The 20293-nt window shown below is 38.8% G+C and overlaps 1 protein-coding gene across 1 annotated transcript in view; it reads right to left on the bottom strand.

Annotated features, from left to right (window-relative positions):
• Positions 1 to 20293, bottom strand: part of mettl15 (methyltransferase like 15) — a 92114-nt gene that overhangs the window by 69938 nt on the left and 1883 nt on the right. The window lies entirely within an intron of this gene.

Raw genomic sequence — 20293 nt, 5'->3', positions numbered from 1 at the left:
GAGAACACTACAGCCGATGCCTTCCTCAGACAATAAAATATGCTAACATGCTAAATTTAGCCAAAACGAGACTTCAAAGAAGCTTAGCATTTGTCTGAATGGAGAGAACTGGTGCTGCTGTCTTCTTCAGGTTAAATTTAGCATGTTAGCATATTTTCCCATCCAAGCAAGTCTTCAAACAACTTAGCATTTATTTGAAAGGAGAATGCTAGAGCCACTGTCTTCCTCAGGTTTTTTCAGATATTCAGTCACTAGGGCTGAAAAAAATGAGTGCTGAGGGGACAAAATGTAATAAATACAAAGCCAGCAGACACAATCTGCACAGTATGTTCAACACAGCATGCATCACGACAAATACAATATGTGCAGAACAGGTCAATTGTGCAGCCCTCAGTGACGTACACTGTACACACACATACCCACACCGACCGTTTTAAATTATTGAGTATCACTGCGTGCGGCATTGGCAATAATGACATGTTGGAGAAAGGATACAGCAGCGGTGTAGTTCTGACTCTGGCAGTAGTGAATGACAGCTGATAATGAGATGTTTTGATACTGAAGGTGAGGGAAAGCTGGAGAGAGACAGCGCCTGTGTGGCTCTATGACTCACACACCTATCTGAAAAACTATAACTCCTCTCTCCTTTCTTTCTCCCTCTCTCTGTTCTTTCTCTCTCTCTGCAGGAACTAGGAAGAACTACCAGGGTTTCATCAAAATGCTTATTAATAAGCATGGCAGGCCAACTACATCATTCATCATTGTTTTCATCAGAGATGAAAGAGGATGGTGCAGTATCTGTGGTGAGCGATCACTGTTTCCTGCATCAATGGTTTAACCATAAAAAGGTCTAGCAGTTGGACCCAACAGTTAGGAATCTGCTTGTGTGAAATGCGGGAATGCGAAATGCAACTTACAAAACATTCTATGGTATTAACATGTTTTCCAAACATTGTACCATGGTATTCTTTGAAATAATGGTACGGAAACAGGATGCACTTACGAAATAATAATGTTGCAGTACCACGATGCAGTGATTGTATCAGATGGTGATACTATGATACTAAAATTCATTTACCATGGTATTTACATGGTAGTACCATGGTATTTATTGTAACTAATCAATAAGTACCATGGTTTATAACATATAACCATGGTATTATCATTTGATAACAGCACTGTATTACATATCATCACAGCAGAAAGACAGGCTACAATTAAAATTGCAATGTAACAGAAATAGCGGCCATACTTTTCAGACATTAGAGTGAAACAGATTATCAAAAAAGGAAAAAAAAATTGGTCCATCAGTTGTTGATTAGATGGAGGCAGATCTGAATGTAAGCTTTCTGTCAATTGCAAGAAAGGTGCAGGGTTTAAGTGGAGTAAATGGATGAAGTTTGAAATGAGAGAGAAATCTTTGTCCCGAAATCTTTCATTTCAAAAGAAGATTGAGATGAAATCACAAGGTCATGGTTAAAAAATAAATAAATAAAAAAGTAAATAAAATAATAATGCATGGATGAATCATTCACAATAAGACCAATAAGAAAATAGGGGGGATTTTCATTTCATGCAGTTTTTAACATTATTTTAATATAAAAAAAAAATGAGTCAAAATGATTAAATCTCACAATCCCACAAGCAGAGCAAATTGTTTGTCCTGTATGTAGACAGGCCTGCAAAACTGGGGTATGATTCAAAAGATCTGCCGATACCAGAGGGCCTCCTTTAATATGCCTAAATGAGAGCAAGACAAAAAAACAAGGTCATTTCTGATCTAGCACCCTCTATTCAACAGCAGCCCTCGATAGAGCCGGGACTGTATTTAAAGAGCTCTGCTCGCTTGGATGAAGCAGGGAGTATAACACTATTGTCAGCAAGCTATAGGACAGAAACAATACATGCTATATTTAAACTCTAATGAAACCAAATTCAGAGTAAACGCTCACAGTGGGAGGGGGAAACGGCTGGAAGCCTGGAAGTAACTCTTAAAAGTAAGAGAGAGAGTGAAGGGAAAGGAAAAAAGAGAGTGATAGATGGAATCCATCCTGAAGGTGAATTTCATGCCAGTAGATGTGGACAAAGGAGGCGCTGATCTGTGACTATTTGGACCTGTAAAGAGAGGTCTAGTTAAATGAAGACAGTCTTGTAAAAGAGTGATGATAGAGTGAGAGAAAGAGAGACAGAGAGACGTGAAGGATGGGATGAGGAGTTCAAGTCATTTGATTATGTTTTAGAGAAAGGAAGAGAGATGAAAGGAAAGGAAAGGATACAGGGATGGAAGGATGGATGGGTGGAGAGGGACATAGACTGTGAATTGTGCAGTGGATAAGATAAGGCCTCTGACAGAGGGAGCCCTAAGGCACAGTGTTTTAAGACAGAGGAATTAGCAGTTCATAGAGGATTTTATACAGCATAGGCCGCTGGATGGGGGAAGAGCACAAGAAGAGTGCAAAAATGCAACCTACTTACAAAGAAATAGTTAAAGGCATGGGGTTAAATCGGGCTGGAACAATCCAAAACAACCCAACACCCAGAGTGCTGCGACTCTCAGGCCCTGTTTACACCTGGTATTAAGATGTGCTTTGGTCGATCGGATCACAAGTGGACGAGGGAGACACATATCTGTTTACACCTGGTATTGTCATCCATCTCTTTTGTCCACTTTGAACCACTTCTGTCCTGATTTCTTCGAGGAGAGGGTCTATGGGCGGGTAAATGTATGTTTTTTTTCCGGATCTTTCGATCTAATGGACAAAATAAGTTCACGCAATTTACAGACGATGGAAAAACATACGGAGAGTATCAGCTTTCGTTTCTGCTCTGACAGCCACAAGACCACGCTTCCTGATTTTTAACACGCTGTGAGCGCATGTTGGAATGGAATGGTGAGAGAAAATTGTGTTCGGTACGTTTTTCGTCTTCAAACCAAACTCGGGTCTTCAGCCGACACAGATAGCACGCTTTCCATAATGTTTACAAATTAGGTCAGTGGGCATTGAGAAGGTGATCTTTTGAAGCTGTTCGAACGCATTTGACCAAGTGTTCGACTACTCTGGAAGTGGTTGAAAGTGGACAAGCTCAAAATGTTTTACACCTCGTTTACACCTGTATTTAGCATAGTCCACTTGTGATCCGATCGACCAAAATGCATCTTAATACTAGGTGTGAACAGGGCCTCAGTTCCTTGTTCATCCCTACTTGTTTACAAAGGAGAAACAAGTAAAAATCCCATTTCCATTGATTTCTAGCGATAACATATTAATCTTTCAAGTCATACCTACCAGGAAGCTCTGTGACTCTAAACTCTTGTGCTTTTGTCTTTTTTCAGAATTTCCAATATTTTTTGGCTTTGAATGAAAGGTTTAATGTTTTGACTCATCTCAGAGCTAGTTGGTTTGGTTCAAGGACTCTTTATTGAAAAAACTTTTTGAAATGCCTGTATGGAGAAAATATTTACAGAGCAAAGACAGATAAGGTAGACTTGAGTACATTTTTACGGTGGCCGAGAGAGCTCAATGCGCTGCAACTGAAGAAAACACATGCAAACAGAAAAAACACCAGTAAATAAAGAAAACATCTTCATCAGTTTGACAGCACATACACTGCAAAAGTTCACAAAACAAGCAAATACCAAAACGCGCTGCAAATGTTCACAACACATCCAAATACAAAAACGTGTTGCAAAAGTTCACAACACATGCAAATACAGAAGCGCGCTGCAAATAGCACATACCAGGCCCGGCGATCTCAAGCCCCCTTTGCGATGATCTGAATGATGATTATGATTGGGCTATTTTTAGAATTAAATTAATATTTTAATTTGGCCTGCAATAATTTATAGCGCATCACGCATAACCGACGCGCTATAATAAGCAGGCATGAAAACGGGTCAGGGGTGAAAAAGGTGAGAAGGATATTACCCCTCTGGTGGGGTCCGGGGGCATGTTCCCCCATATAGAAAAATTTTAATATTCCATATTTCAAAGCATCAATCTGATGCATTTTGAGATGCTTTTTTTGCCAACCTGGGGAGAGCTGGAGAAACTTAACTTCAGCCATGAGTCAAAAATTATTATGGCCTCCTTATTAAGTATTATGAAGGGGGATCGAGCGGGAATCTTTATTGGTGTCGATTTTCAGTCTCTTTTTAATGATAGGCTTTACGCATCTGTCAATCATCCCGACTTGCTATTTGGGGGAAGAACCTAGCGCTATGATTGGTCGAACTCTTCTTCTTTTGCTGTTGCTTGATTTGAGGACTGCGCGTGCACAGAGGCGTCACCAGGTTTTTGCGTAGTTTAGAGTGACAAATCGTACCAGTGTACTTTGAAATCAAAATGCGCATCCACTACGCAAATTGCGTACAGGTTGGCAGGTCTGCTTATTGATAGAATGGTGGACCACTTTACCTTCTGCCTTGTCAGTCCCCTCACCTAAAAAAATCTACCTCCTCAAAAATGGTAGCGTTAGCTAATAATTTTCCACTGGAGCTTTAGCTAGCTGGCTAATGTTGCGTTCTCTCCTGCTGTGTTCAATGACACAAATTCATCAAGCTGTAGCTAACGTTAGCTAAGTCTGGGTAACTTAACTTAGATATACCAGAAAATATTAAAATTATTGAAACCATCACTCACCAAATTCAGTCAGGTAAATCGCCGAAGCCAGGCATGCTTTCAGCTTCTGATGGTGGTCTGCACTGGTGATGCAAGGCCCTTCGCGTTAATATTTTAATATTTCCTCCCTTCTGGCACGAGCACCTGTTCGCAATTCACTGAATCGCAGTTCGCAGTTCACTGAATCTCGCGCTCCCTTCTGGCACGCGCACCTGTTCGCAGTTCACTGAATCGCAGTACGCAGTTCACTGAATCTCGCGCTCCCTTCTGGCACACGCACCTGTTCGCAAATTCACTGAATCGCAGTTCGCAGTTTACTGAATCTCGCGCTCCCTTCTGGCACGCGCACCTGTTCGTAGTTCACTGAATATGAATACCCCCGTTTCTGTAATTGCATGTGTTGTGAACTTTTGTAGCGCATGTGTTGTCAAACTGATGATGTTTTCTTTATTTACTGGTGTTTTTTCTATTTGCATGTGTTTTCTTTATTTGCAGTGCGTTGAGCTCTCTCGGCCACTGTACTTTTTACTATGAAGGGCCAAAAATCACACTTTATTGAAGGCCATGGGCCAAAAATACAATAAATGCTGCATTATATCCAATTTTGTTTTTTGTCTTTTTTTTTTTTTTTAATCAAATCTCTTATATTTTCTACATTTCAATGCAAAAAAGAACACTTTAAACAAAAAGATAAACTTATGCGTCAATGGTATGCTCCCAAAATGGTATGCCAGCAAACAACAATTAAAAAATAGTATTAAAAATTCAAAATTATGAATTACAAACACTTTTACATTCATTTCTTTCTGGGCTCCTACAATGGCTGAAACATGACTCATTATTCATAGTGAAATATATCACCAATGGACCCCAAGCATGATGTGCTGAGAGACTTCTTCATCCGCTCTAAACCCTCCCTCCTGAGCTTACCACCTGTGCAGGTAATTCAGAGTAAATTACCACTGCCTCTGCTGTTAAGAGTCCATCATCAGCACCACCTGAGGAGTTCCTTTTCTGACAAAGTGTTTCCTGATAACAGTCAAGTGTAGCACCAGCACCAATGACATTGATGATGTGACCTGCATAAAACTGAAAGCTAGACAAACTGCTTCAAAACTGATTCAAAATAAGCAATCATGCTTGCTACAAATAAAAGGTAAAAATTTCAAACAGGGATGCACCGATATTAACATTCTGGCCAATACAGATAATTGTTGTCATGTCATGGACAATAAATATTTAACTTTTGTTATTATTTTGCATAAATAAATTAAAAAACAACACTAAAAAAAAAAGAATTAATCATGTAAAATACTACGAGTGAAGTAGGCATCACAACATTATAATGTACATTATAAAAAACTGATATTTATTTTGATATCTGCTAAAGATGACATGTTTTTAAAGATTAACTTTAAATGAGTGTAATGATGGCAAAAATAGGTTGAAATATACAATATTGGCTGATATATTTCCAAAACCATCTAATAACCGATATGAAACCCATATATTGTGCATCCCTAATTTAAAATATTTTAGAAATCAACATGTTTCCTTCTGCGTGCATTTATAGATCAACATTCCAAAGTCATTTTCTTTTTTCTTGTCTTTTTTCCCCAGGTGAGGTCCATCAGGTGAAACCCAGCACTGCACAGGGTAATGCATACAGCCCACCTGACCCTTGAGCTTCTATCGGTGTCTCTCGACTGCTTCCATTTCATGCAAAGCAGATGAGAGCCCCATGCTCCGCTGTAACCCAAACACCCCTCACTTATAATACATAACCAGAGTCTTTTCACTGAAAAATGCATACACATGCCTGGTCTGGGTGTGTATATGCTTGTCAGACTGTGTAACAGATATGTATCTACATGTAGTTAGAGGCTATACAAACAACAGGGGTATGTTAGAGTTTCCAGGGTTTGCACATTTCACTGTACGCTAGAGCCTTGTGGAATATTTGAAAGAAAATACAGAAAAATCTGATACCTAAAAGAAGAGATAAATCAACAGCTTGTGTGAAAAAATATTTAAGATGGATGTTTTAACACCCAAGCGAGAAAAAATAAAATTAAAATCAACACATTAAACAATAAATAAGTAAATAAATAATAAAATAATATTCAAATTAGGGGTGGGCGATATGACCAAATTCTTATTTCACAATATAAGGAATTTTATTACACAATATGGATATATATCACGATATAGTTATTTTGTGTTATTTTATCTCATTTCTGTTATTGAAAATAAGGAAAAAGAAGCAAATTACAAACAAATGACAAATACAATATAACAAAAATATGAATTAAACAAATTAAGTTTTTCAGGTGCAATAGGTAAATTTAACATGTAATATATTGCGCTTGTAATTCTTTTTAACATAAAGCACATCCCGCTCTTTATTTTCTCATTCATGCATTTAATCACTCTGAAGTGTCAATAGTGCTATATATTAACATAACGCAATATACATAATATAGCAAAATCTCTAACGACAGATAATTTATACCATGGTAACAATATATACCATAATACCACCCAGCCCTAATTCAAATAAATTTAAATCTTTCATTTTAAACCTAACCAGAAAAGAAAAACCAGAAAAGTGATAAATCAACATTTTGTGAGAGAAATTATCTAAATTGGATGATGTAACAAATAAATGTAAAAAATGTAAAATGTAAAAAATAAAATAGATCTTTAATTTTTTAAAATGTGCATTTTTGTTAAATGGAAAATTATCTATCCTATTAACTAAATACTTTCTTATGATCATGAAAGCTGAGATTGGCATAGTATTAGACCTTATACTTAGGATGGAGCTACAGTGGTGTGAAAAATTGTTTGTTTTTTTGCATGTTTGTCACACTTTAATGTTTCAAATCATCAAACAAATTTAAATATTTATCAAAGTAAACACAACATGCAGTTTTTAAATGAAGATTTTTATTATGAAGGGAAAACAAAATCCAAACCCACATGGCCCTGTGTGAAAAAGAGACTGGGCAAAAAAGGCCTGCATGGCAGAGTTCCAAGACGAAAACTGCTGCTGAGCAAAAAGAACATAAAGGCTCATCTCAGTTTTGCCAGAAAACATCTTGATGATCCCCAAGACTTTTGGGAAAATACTCTGTGGACTGATGAGACAAAAGTTTAACTTTTTGGAAGGTGTGTGTCCCATTACGTCTGGCGTAAAAGTAACACAGCATTTCAGAAATAGAACATCATACCAACAGTAAAATATGGTGGTGGTAGTGTGATGATCTGGGGCTGTTTTGCTGCTTCAGAACCTGGAAGACTTGCTGTGATAAATGGAACCATGAATTCTGCTGTCTACCAAAAAATCCTGAAGGACAATGTCCGGCCATCTGTTCGTGACCTCAAGCTGAAGCGAACTTGGGTTCTACAGCAGGACAATGATCCAAAACACACCAGCAAGTCCACCTCTGAATAGCTGAAGAAAAACAAAATTAAGACTTTGGAGTGGCCTAGTCAATGTCCTGACCTCAGTCCTATTGAGATGCTGTGGCATGACCTTAAAAAGACGGTTCATGCTCGAAAACCCTCCAATGTGGCTGAATTACAACAATTCTGCAAAGATGAGTGGGCCAAAATTCCTCCACAGCGCTGTAACAGACTCATTGCAAGTTATCGCAAATGCTTGATTGCAGTTGTTGCTGCTAAGGGTAGCCCAACCAGTTATTAGGTTTAGGGGGCAAGCACTTTTTCACACAGGGCCATGTGGGTTTGGATTTTGTTTTCCCTTCATAATAAAAACCTTCATTTAAAAACTGCATGTTGTGTTTACTTGTGTCATCTTTAATTCATATTTAAATTTGTTTGATGATCTGAAACATTAAAGTGTGACAAACATGCAAAAAAATAAAAAAAATCATGAAGGGGGCAAACACTTATTCACACCACTGTATATTACTGTTTCTTATTGCAAAAATCCACATGCAATGATTCTAAAAACATAACATTTTAGTTGGCAGGTTAAAAAAAAAAGCTTTGCTTTCGGCCCTGGCTCACCGTTCTGCCCTCCAGGCATATATACATCTCATAGGCAACCATAACCAACCAACACACCTGCTTCACAACAGCAAAATGAAACGCCATACATTACAATTCCTGTCACTCATAAAACCAGAATGTGCCCTCATCGCTATTACATCCATCCATTCAGGAATCAGCAGGAGCCAGTCACAAGCTACCTCATGAGTCTGTGTCTCACAAGGACATCAACACATAGACCTACACATTTAGCTTTACATATACTAAGTACCAGACTGCATCCATCAAATGCATCAGGCCAAAGACAGCACTTTAATTAAATCAGAAACAGCTTTCAATTAGTTAGTCTAGGCCATGGCTGGGCAGGAAGGCTCTGTGTCAGGAAGCTGACTCATAAAGCACAAAAACTTTTTGTTTTTTTCCCTTTCTCCTTGCTTCCCCTCCCTTCAGGGGAAGAAGTGTCTGCTGAATGAGATCTACCAGTGATTAAAAATGAAGAGAGGGAGAGGACGACTGAAAAAAAAATAATAAAGTACAGGCCATCTGACCTTCTGTGAAGCGATTGTGCTTCCGGCCCTGGACACAACCCGTGGTGCCTATTGACACCTGGCTCCCCAGCGTGGGATCAATGGTGCTAAAAAACACTGAGGATCAGCAAGAGGCTCTGCAAGCATCCTACTCTGAAAGCTTTGCCGTCATATTTTGTGTATAGTTTTAGTCAGTTTGGGCATTTAATTTGGGTGTAAAATATTCAGATTTCCATCCCAAAATGCAGCAGATGTTGTTGAAGCCTCACCTCCAAATCTCCACTTATGGTAAAGTTTGACATCAAAACCGAGAGCCGGTGGGAGGATAACAATCATGAATTCATTCTCAGAGCCTTGTTTCCACAAGCGAGAAAGCATCTGTCAAGGAGTTTACCAGAGAACAAGGATAACTGCATTGTAACACAATATCTAGCGATGCCCTTAACCCCAGTGCTTCTATTAGTGCACCTGCATTAAATGCGATCATGACGCTCAACATCCCGACATGTCAGGGGCCAGGCTTCTGTATGAAAATCTGGTGCAATAAATTATAAAGAATCATAATTCAAATGATAGCATGCCTGCGGGTTTTGAGCTTTCATGCAAACCCCAATCAAGGCCATGTTGCTGTGATGAGTCATCGCTCTATCCAGCTGTCCATGGGGCATACATCTGATTAGCAAGCCCACGCTCACCCGGTAGGCGCAAATGTAAATATTGTAATAAAACCCTTAGTAATAACTCCCGTGTCTTGGAGAGGCTTCACTTTATTTATTTTTCCCCACATTTCAGCATTATTGTTTGATGGAGACCGCATACTTAAATATCAGTTATTAAAACGAACGTTCAGGTGTGGGTTTTCCAGAAACCATTCTTCAACTCCAGGCTTTTTTTAAATCTCCCACGAGGAGCTACTTGCATCATTAGTGTAATTATCCTTCACATCATTGTTGGAGTTATTTACCATCAAAGAAGTGGGTGTTTCGTTTCACCTACAGAGCTGCAGAGTGGCACGCTGCATGGTGACTAATACACCGCAATATTTACAGCTTTTTCCCCCCGTGTCCCTGTAGCAAGAACAGAGTTATCAAAAAAGAAAGAAAAAATGAATAAAATAACAAATGACATGCAAATCCAAGTTCAAGGGCTGCTGTAAAGGTTGTGTTTCCTGCAGTGGATCAGAACAACACATTTCTTAAAAGATATCCAAACAGGAAGCGCAAAAGTGACCAGCATTGCCACGGGGGGGTGGGGGGGGTTAATGGGTGTATTGCTGTGGCAACGCAGAACGCTTGAGGGCCTCAGCTGAGCTCCCACTAAGAGGCTGTCCCCTCTGTGCCAGCTTAGCCACCTGGTACAGCCATGATACATTTGGCTAATGATGTCACGGACTCCCTTTCATGCCGCGCCCCCACCACCATGGCCCAATTGTCTATTCATGAGAGTAATGAGAAGTCAGGGAGAGGGAGAGTGAGAGACAGACAGAGAGAGACTTTGCTCATGGCCACTGATAACCCCAGACTAAACTTGCAACCTTACGAGGCTCAGGCTTAATATCTGGCCGTCAATCAGCTCTGCCATCCCTTGCCGGAGTGTTTAATTACAGAGATCAATTATTCACCAGCCTCGTCTTTCAGTGGGCCACACTCCTCGAAAAAATACTGCCACAGGCTGAGGGAGGAGACAGTGGCTTGCCAGAACAGACCAGAAATATCCCTAGTACAACATGTCCGCCAGGAGAATGCCGTCTGCACTTTACCTAAGCGCACGGACCTATTTGCCATGCATGACCGGTGCGAGTGTAACATTACATGAAAATTTATTGAGGTCTGCCGCCTGTCCTACTGGCCCTGTCAATGTGCTGACGTCATGGCTTGTTGATAAATACCACAGCGTCAGCATTGCTGATTGTCGTCATCGGGTCTTTCATGGCCGGCCATGGCATTCATTATTATTTTACACAAAGTATTAAAGGAGTAGTTCAGCCATTCGTGAAAATTCTGTCACCATTTACTTACCCCCATGTCATTCCAAGCCTGTGTGGAACACAGAAGATGTCCATACAATGAAAGTCAGTATGGTTCAATGCTGTTTTGGACTCCACTGACTTTCACTGTAAGAACAAAAACAGTTTAAACACATGAGGAATGACATGGGGGTGAGTAACTGAAGATATGAGTTTGCATTTCTTCATGATCTACGCCTATGGGCCAAAAAAAAGTCAATTCATGTTAGTGGTGTGAACAAAGAGATGCTCACATATGACATCAGGCGATATACTCAGAGAAAGAGGAGAAAAGAAGTTGTGGCTCTGATGTGCATCTTGTCAGAGGCCCACTTATCACATGCTTCATGCAACTCTTAGAGCTTACCCCATTGCTGCTCTCCAATTCTCAATCACTGAAAAACAAACTGTTCAACTGACCCCAGATCAGCCCGAAAGGTAACTTCAGCCAATTCCCAAAACGTTCTCCGTTCTCCAGACTGACAGCTCATTAATCTCCCTTGGCTGCAATCCCTCCTCCCTGGTGGCAGAGCCTGAGCCAGAGCAGAGGATTCCCCTATGCCTGGCTGTGTCCATCCCCGCTGGTCCACCTGCCTGGATCAAACACTCTCCACAGGGAGGGGACAAGACAGTAAAGACTAGAAAGGGGGGCGTTGGGGATTTCGACGGGCAATAAAACAAAACAAATCACTTCCTGTCAGGGTGTGTCTTTACTGAGTGGGCGTGCAAATGTGTGTAACCAGGCGCTAAGAGCAGGGCCACTAAATGAGACAGGACATGAATAAAGCAGCGGCTGGCTTCGATTGTTTGTGGGCAGGCTCCAGGGGAAAGCCGGTACAGAGGAATCTATCACAGGAGATTGGCTAGGTCGTGGGTGGACGTCACCGAGTAAAAAGGCCCTCTGGTGAGATCTGAGACTGGGCCCACCAGATCGCAGTGTATAAATCTAATAGACAAAAACGTATGCCCCTTCACCAAGGAAACTGGTGGGAAATACACATTGCAAACTGTCAATAAGAATGAGTCTTTTGTTTATAAGACCACCTCAGGACATTCTAACACCATTATGTTCCTCGGCTCGGGTTGAGGGGGGCGAGGTGGAGTTTAAAGTTGAAATACTTCCTCAGTCAGTTTAATGTGCAGAGACAACTTTAAAGATAACATAGCTCTGTTTGTTTAAGTGGTCTGACATAGCAACACTGACTCAACCAATGGTGTGATCTGGGGGGCAGGGCAGTCTGTTAGTCTGACCAGTTGCAGATAAGCAGAGTGTTCAGGGAATCCTGTCAAAAGTACCAAGTGCTTCGTCAAAAGTACCAAGTTGTTCGGTACCAAGTCGGTGCTGAAATGTTACGAATGTGATGATACCAGCATTTTCACCTAGCATTTTGAGCACTGTTGAGCTGATTCTGACAAACTTAAACACCTCTGATTGGCCATTGTGTTCACACACTCAATAGATATGTCTGTGATTGGATACAATGATCAACGCTTCAAAAACATGTTGTAAATAGAAATCTTTCACACTCTTCACAAAGCTCTTACACAGATACACACGGGAGCGTTTGAAAGCAAAGCTCCAAAGCTCCCGCTCCTGCTTTCAAATGCTCCCATGCGTTGATCACTGTAGCTAATCACAGACATATCCGTTTAGCGCGTAAACACAATGGCCAATCAGAGAGTTGTTTAAGTTCATCGGAATCAGCTCAACAGTGCTCAAAATGCTAGGGGGAAATGCTGATTTCATCACATTTGTAACATTTCAGTACCGACTTGGTACCGAAGTACTTGGTACCTTTGATATTTCAGTACTGACTTGGTACCGAAGTACTGGTACTTTTGACAACCCTAATAGTATAAAAAAAAGAATGTTAATTTTTAGATTTGCTAAATATTTAACAGTGTTATAAAATTTGTGGTTTTATAATATTTAAGTAAATGTTAGACAGTGGCAGAGGTAATGTAAATGAATATAAATAAAATAAATTATCATACACAATTAAATGACAAATTAAAATCTCTAATATTGGATAACTAGTAAGGTACAGACATATCGTGCCATCCCTAATATCATATGCATCACATTATAGCCCCATAATGCCCATTTGCCATGAAATGTCTCTGTCCTGTCCTGCCTATTATCCTTATTTGCCTTTGACAAAATCCTGTTAAAGAAATTCATAATAAATAATTGAGGAGCAAGAGAACGAAACATAAACGTACACCTGTAACGATAGCATAATGAAAAGCCAGTGATAAAATCATGGCAACACATGTATACAGGCCTTTTGGCCTTTACAATTGGCTCTAACACTATGAGACAGCAAGAGAATCATTACTAAAGGGTCACATCTGGTTTTGAGATTGGTCTGAAATGGCAAGGAATGAAAACGCTGAACCTGTGAACCTCCTCATATCAATCTGTTACACTCAGTTAAGCTCTATGTGCACTTGAAGATTGTGACAGAAGAAAAGGTGGAAAATGAAATGAAGTAAAAATGAAATCAGTCTCGCTTCATTTTTCATTTAACACAAAGTATTCACACACGCTCGGCCAGAAAAACTAATCCAATTGAACGAAACGTTTAAACCAATCGTCTACTAATTTCCAAACAGAAGAGAGCATGGCATGCATTGCTACCTGTTCAGGTCACGTACAGTGCAGTATTACACACGGCTGTAGGTCTGATGTGGACAAACATGTCTATTCCCCTTAGAGAGATGGAAGTTCCCACTCCCCCATCTCCTACTCCGCTGATATTGTCATTCTCCAATGGCTTCTACATTACACCCCTGTAATCAAACTGTAGGATTCACACTGTTCATTATTCAATTAGTTAAATGCTACAATCGCATCCTGATGGCTAAGATAATTAGTGTAAAATGGTTACTCGGCTGGCAAAGTGGATCTGCAATTCAAGGTGAATAGAATATCGAGGTGTACCAAATGTAATTTTTTTCAAGGCCAATTTGGTGGGTAATGAGGCTGCTCTAGTTTGGGTAATTTATGGGCAAGTGGAAGGTGAAAATGGCCACAATGAGAGAGAACAGAAAGAATTAACAAAGAATTCCATCTCTCCCTTTGCTCTTTTTCTCTCTGACAACGGAAGCTTCTATAGGAAACAAAACAAGTTAATTAAACACTGAAAGACTGAGAATGAAAAAATCACCAGTCACTTATATAATATACATTGTACCTACTCTTACACACTTCGATATTTATACTGTGACATCTATCTTCACGTTTCAATAGAGGACAACAATACCTTTTCTCCATACAAAAAGACTTGCTATTTAACTTACATTGAAAAGATTTACATTGTAACATTTGATTTAATTGTGTCATTTGTCATAAAAAAAATTATGCACACAGTACTTTTGTGTTTATGATTAATCTCAGAGCTGGTTGTTTTGGTTCAAGGAGTTTTTTTTTTTTTATTATTATTATTAAATGTTTAAAATCAAATTGCCTAATGGAGAAAATGAATGGGAATAGAAACACTTAGGAAAGAACAGCAGAAAAATTCAGTGGTCACTTTTGTGCTGTATAGCTTGAAATCCCCAAAATAGGTCTGGGAATCACAAAAATCAGTTTTACAATGACTAGGTGGTAAGCTAAATATGGGTAACCTTCCCTCAACTGTTTAAACAGTTCCCATGGCAATAGGAAAGTTGGCGTGGGCCACCACACATGTCGATAACACCTGTAAGCAGAATAAGAAAGAAGTGTGCAGCCGCCAAAGTGTTCTTTCTGGAATTTTTGTGCCAATAATGCCATCACATGTACAGTGTGGCTGAGTAACACTTGTGAATTGGGAGCACAGGCAAAAAAAAATGGGGGGGGGGAGGATTGTTGTCTTAACTGGATGTATGCAAGCAAAATGTTGTCAAAAAAATAAAGCACCGACCATATGTCGTCACGGACCATTCAAGGGCAATCCCGCTTACAGAACCAATCTTGATGGATTGTCAGTGAAATCTCTACTCTGCAGCTGCTGTGCCAGGGGGTGACGCGTGAAAGCCCTTCACCTGTGCTGCTATCCATTGCTGGATAACTGCGTGGGAGGTGGCGGCCGGCTGAAAGCCTACATTTACCCACTTTGGTGTAATTGCTGCGTTTACTCTTTGATTGCCTAAGAGCTCCATTCATACTCACTCCTGCCTCGTTGGTAGAGAGCTTCTGCAGTGGGGTTGATTGCTTTACAATGGCAGATCAAAATATTACAGTGATCCCTCTGAGCAATCACAGTAAGCATTTGACTAACAGTTATTATTAGGCTGTCTGTCAGTGTAATAATAAAGGAGGCTAAATTGGTAATTATTAGAAGAGCATGAACCAGCTCTTTTTTCCGCATTGAACAATTTGCTGCTTGCTTTCGTGGTTTTGATACTAAACGCCTCAAGCGATAAAACAGATCTCTTCTGATTAGAAGACCAAAGTCATGGCAGTAAAGTCGCATCTTGAAATTCTGCTGTAACTCCCACTTAGCATTAAAATCAGCACAGTACAGTATGTAAAATACAGTATTAAATATCTGCATCATTTTTCCACAAATCAGTTTACTCTTATTGTCTAACCCCAAATTTATAAAAAGAATTTGTTTTTATATATACATAATTACAATTTAAAACAAATTAATTTAAAAGTTCTGATAGTCAATATCCTTTCACCATGTTCTCTGTGAGAAGCAGAGTTGCAAAATTATGGGAATTTTCAAGGCTGGAAACTTTCCATGGGAATCAACAGGAATATATGGGAATTAATGGGATTTAATGCACTGTAAAACCGAATAGTGAAATTAATTAAATGAAATGACTTTGTTTCACTCAAATAATAATGCAAGTTCATTGTCCTTAATAGAAAAAAAGTTGCGTGAACTCAAAATTCCATTGCAGTAAGCTTAACTTAATATGATTGAGTTGTGTTGCAGCAGATTTCTAATCCTGCATGCTTTGTGTCAGACTGTATAAATAAATGCTGGAATTAAGTGTTATTTTGTGTGTTTTTGCACAAGATTAACATAGGAAGACGTAAGTTAGTGTTTAATGTTGTGTTATGTTGGGATTTACAGGGGGTTCTGTTATGTTAGTTGTGTAGGGTTATGCTATTGTGGTGAAGAGTAGAACCTGTGGTTAGGTTGAGGATGGGCTGCAAAAATTTAAATACCATATACTGTATGTTGTTGATTGCATACATGCAAGTTATATAATAACAGTCTCTTTGATAGTTATAATAGCATGTGTTATTTGCTATCTAACATTTAACCAAGATCTCAATGTGATGTTTATGTAAATTAACTGTATGCAATTAAGATGATAATGAGTTGGGCGAGGCTGAGAACTGTGGTAGTGAAGGGATGCCAGTGACAAGATTGTTAATGAGAGACACCTGTGCACCACATAGGCCTTGCTCCGCTTCCACTGCTCTTGGCTCCGCCCCACTTGTCACAAAAATTTTAAGTTCTACTAACTTTAAAAAAATGAGTTAGTTTACTTGTGTAAAAATGTTTTGAGGTAATAAGTTCCCTCAAATGTTTTGAGTATTCTGAACTTATTGAGTTTTACAGTGTGGCAATAAACTGGGAATTTGCAGAATTGCAGGTTAGCCTATTAGCCTATAACAGGGAACTTAAATGAACACTCTACTTTTTTTTTTTAAATAGGCTCATTTTCCAACTCCTCTAGAGTTAAACAGTTGAGTTTCACCGTTTTCAAATCCATTCAGCCGATCTCCGGGTCTGGTGGTACCAATTTTAGCATAGCTTAGCATAGTTCATTGAATCTGATTAGACCGTTAGACCGAGAGTATAGTTCCTAGCCATATCGGCCTAGAAAATCGCAACTTTTCATTTCCCATCAGTCTTAGTACACAATGTAACTACAGAAGAGTCAAGTTTTAAATAGGAAAAATATCGAAACTCTTTGGTCATTTTTGAGCGAGATGCTAATGGTCTAATCAGATTCAATGAACTATGCTAAGCTATGCTAGACCCGGAGATCGACTGAATGGATTCGAAAATGGTAAAACTCAGCTGTTTAACTCTAGGGGAGTTGGAAAATGAGCCTATTTTCAAAAAAAGTGTTCCTTTAAATGAAGTTGAAAAAAATCGTGCAGCATAATCTTGGTTAAAACAACTACATTTAACTTAAGTTGAATTTCTACCCTTAAAGGTGATAGAGAGGATTTTTTCCGTTGACTGAGAATCCAAAGACTGTTACTGAGTTTTTGAAATGAGCGCATGCGTAAGAACAGCCCCCCTCCATTTTTCAAAGGAACGCCTCCCAAAACTCGTGCACGAGTATTGGAACACGAGTGTTTACCACCGGTATTCGCTGTGTCGTGTTAGTGGATTCATTATGTCGGACTCACCGCAGGTAACTCATAATCTGCAGTTGTTATTCCTGTCTCCTGACAAAAACATTGCATGCGGCGCCTGTGGAGTGTGGAAAGTTACTGGAGAGCGCAGCCGCGCTCGTCTCTCACAAGGAACGTCATGGCAGTGATTGACAAGCCAGAGGGCCAATCCACGCTCGTCTCTCACAAGGAACGTCACGGCAGTGATTGACAAGCCAGAGGGCCAATCGTTTACGCAATGATTGTTTTTAAGGCCCTACCTCGTGCACAGATGATGTATATTAATATTATTACTTTAAGTGCACCTAATAAATAGTCTTTTATCAGTTAGTAAAGACAGTTTCAAGTAATATTGCAAAAATGTATACAACAAAACATCCTATTTAGCACCTTTAACATTCCTCAATCACATACACACAGCACACTACTCACTGCAGGGATATTGAGGCGACACCCCCTGCATGCACTGTGCATTCATCCATAACATGCACAGATAATTTCTTGTATCCTGCACACATAATGTCAAAATGTCCATCTTGTCAATTATTCACATAAATTACATACATTTATGTTTAAAACTTCCTTATGCTGTGTGTAAGCTAAAAATGACCCTCCCTGCCCCCCACAGACACTCCCCCCTGAAATTGCTGCATTTGAGCCCAAGGACTACATCCAGTCAAGTACATTTTGATGATATTACTTGGGTAAACATATTTGATCTATGGTATTAAAGTTTAACTAGCAAATACCAAAATCTGTTTATACAGTAGCTAGCTAGCCAGTACATCAGATATGCTAAATGTAAGCTAGCAGTATTTCATTGACAATTTATGAAGCTATAGCTATCATGTGTTAGCTAGCTGAGGCTGTGATGCTCTTTCTTCTACCTTCTGTTTTCTGTTATCATACAGAATTACAGTACCGATCAAAAGTTTGGAAACATTACTATTTTTTTATGTTTTTGAAAGAAATCTCTTATGCTCATCAAGACTGTATTTATTTGATCAAAAATACAGAAGAAATTAATATTGTGAAATGTTATTACAATTTAAAATAATGATTTTCTATTTTAATGTACTTTATATAATTTATTTCTGTGATTAAAAAAAAAAAAAAAAAACAGCCATTACTGCAGTCTTCAGTGTCACATGATCCTTCAGAAATCATTCTTCTAATATGCTGATTAATTATCAATACTGGAAACAGTTGTGCTGCTTAACATTTTTTTTATAACCGATGAATAAAAAGAACTGCATTTATTTAAAATAGTAATCTTTTGTAACAATATTTAGACCTAAGAAGCTTTACAGAAAAAAAAAATCTTTTTTTCTTTCCTTTTTTTTTTTTTGGAAGGGGATGCTTTCACTTTACAGCAATCATAGGGAATATGTTTATTACGTTCAACATTTATGCTTTTGTGTTGCTCAATGAAAGAATCAATTAAAGTTCTACTTACAATTAAATCAAATTAAGTCAAAATTGCCACGTTTTGAAAATTTGTATTAGTTTGCATGCATGTCCGCTTATGACCAAACAAAATGTTTATATTTATGTTTGTATGTGTTACAGTAAATTCCAAAATGTTCAATTAATTCCCATAAATTCCTGTTAAGTTTCCAACTTGGAATAATTCCAAAGTTCTAGAGATTAAGTTCCCATGGAAAACTTACCTGAGATTTTCTGCCCCTTTGCAACCCTAGAGAGAAGCAATTTTACAAGGAGCTTTTTTGCCAACAAACCAAGTGCCATTGCATTCTAGGGTTGGGCAGAGTTGAAGAATTAGCTCCCTTTCAATTCACGTGTGTGTTAATTTGAAGTTAATTGGCCACACTGAAGTTGAAATGGAATTTGAATTGGAATGACAGGAAGACGAACTTACCAAATTCAACAGGTAAATGTGGGAAATTAGGTTTAAAAGACATTTAAAAGAAATTTAGATTTTTAGAAATTCAAAACACTTTAGAATGAGGTTCAATTTGTTGACATTTGTTAACAAGCATTAGGCATAGCTATGATCAATATTTTTAAAGCATTTAATAATCAAGGTTAATGGCCATCTCTACACATATTAATACATTTTTATCATATCAAATTAACATTAATGTATGAACAAACATGAATTAACAATGAACAACAGAATATTTATAAACTAGCATTAAATTAGACTAATAAATGATGTAGAAAAAGGTGTTCATTGTTAACAAATTTACTTTATTGTATTGTAAAGTAAACTCTTCTAACTTTAAGACAAGGCAGTCATGCCAACATTCAAAGTTTATCTTAAACTTTATTAAATTACACTTAATGGAGTTTTTGTATTATATCAATTATTTAAGTTCTACTTCCTTAAACTGAATTTTCAATTTTAGTTCCTGTTTGCTACTTGAAAAAGCATTCTCAATTCAATTCTAAATGGCATACACAGACACATCTGTGAGATACATTCCTTATTGAAGCACAGACGGCCTTTTTTTTTGATTATTTGGTTAAACGCAGGCCTTTGGCAGGCTGTCTCTGCACCAGTTGGCCCATGGGCGGATAGTGAAGTTAAGAGGTGCAAACCTTAGTCAGGAGTGGTGTGTTTCTGTGGCGCCCCACGTTCTGCCAACAACCCAACAGTGGTGCCATCACTGACTCAGTCACTGACCCGGAGCCCCCACCTGCATGAGCAACGGTTTGAGCTGTACGGCCCAGCGATGCCCATCTCAAGCTGCCCACTAGAGCAGAAGGCCCTTTGACTCACGCCCATCTGGCCTGCTAGCACGTTAGA

Source organism: Megalobrama amblycephala, linkage group LG3, assembly GCF_018812025.1.
Source record: "Megalobrama amblycephala isolate DHTTF-2021 linkage group LG3, ASM1881202v1, whole genome shotgun sequence".
Taxonomy (NCBI): domain Eukaryota; kingdom Metazoa; phylum Chordata; class Actinopteri; order Cypriniformes; family Xenocyprididae; genus Megalobrama; species Megalobrama amblycephala.
Note: the sequence above shows the minus strand (reverse complement) of the source record. Positions and strands in the feature narration are given on the sequence as shown.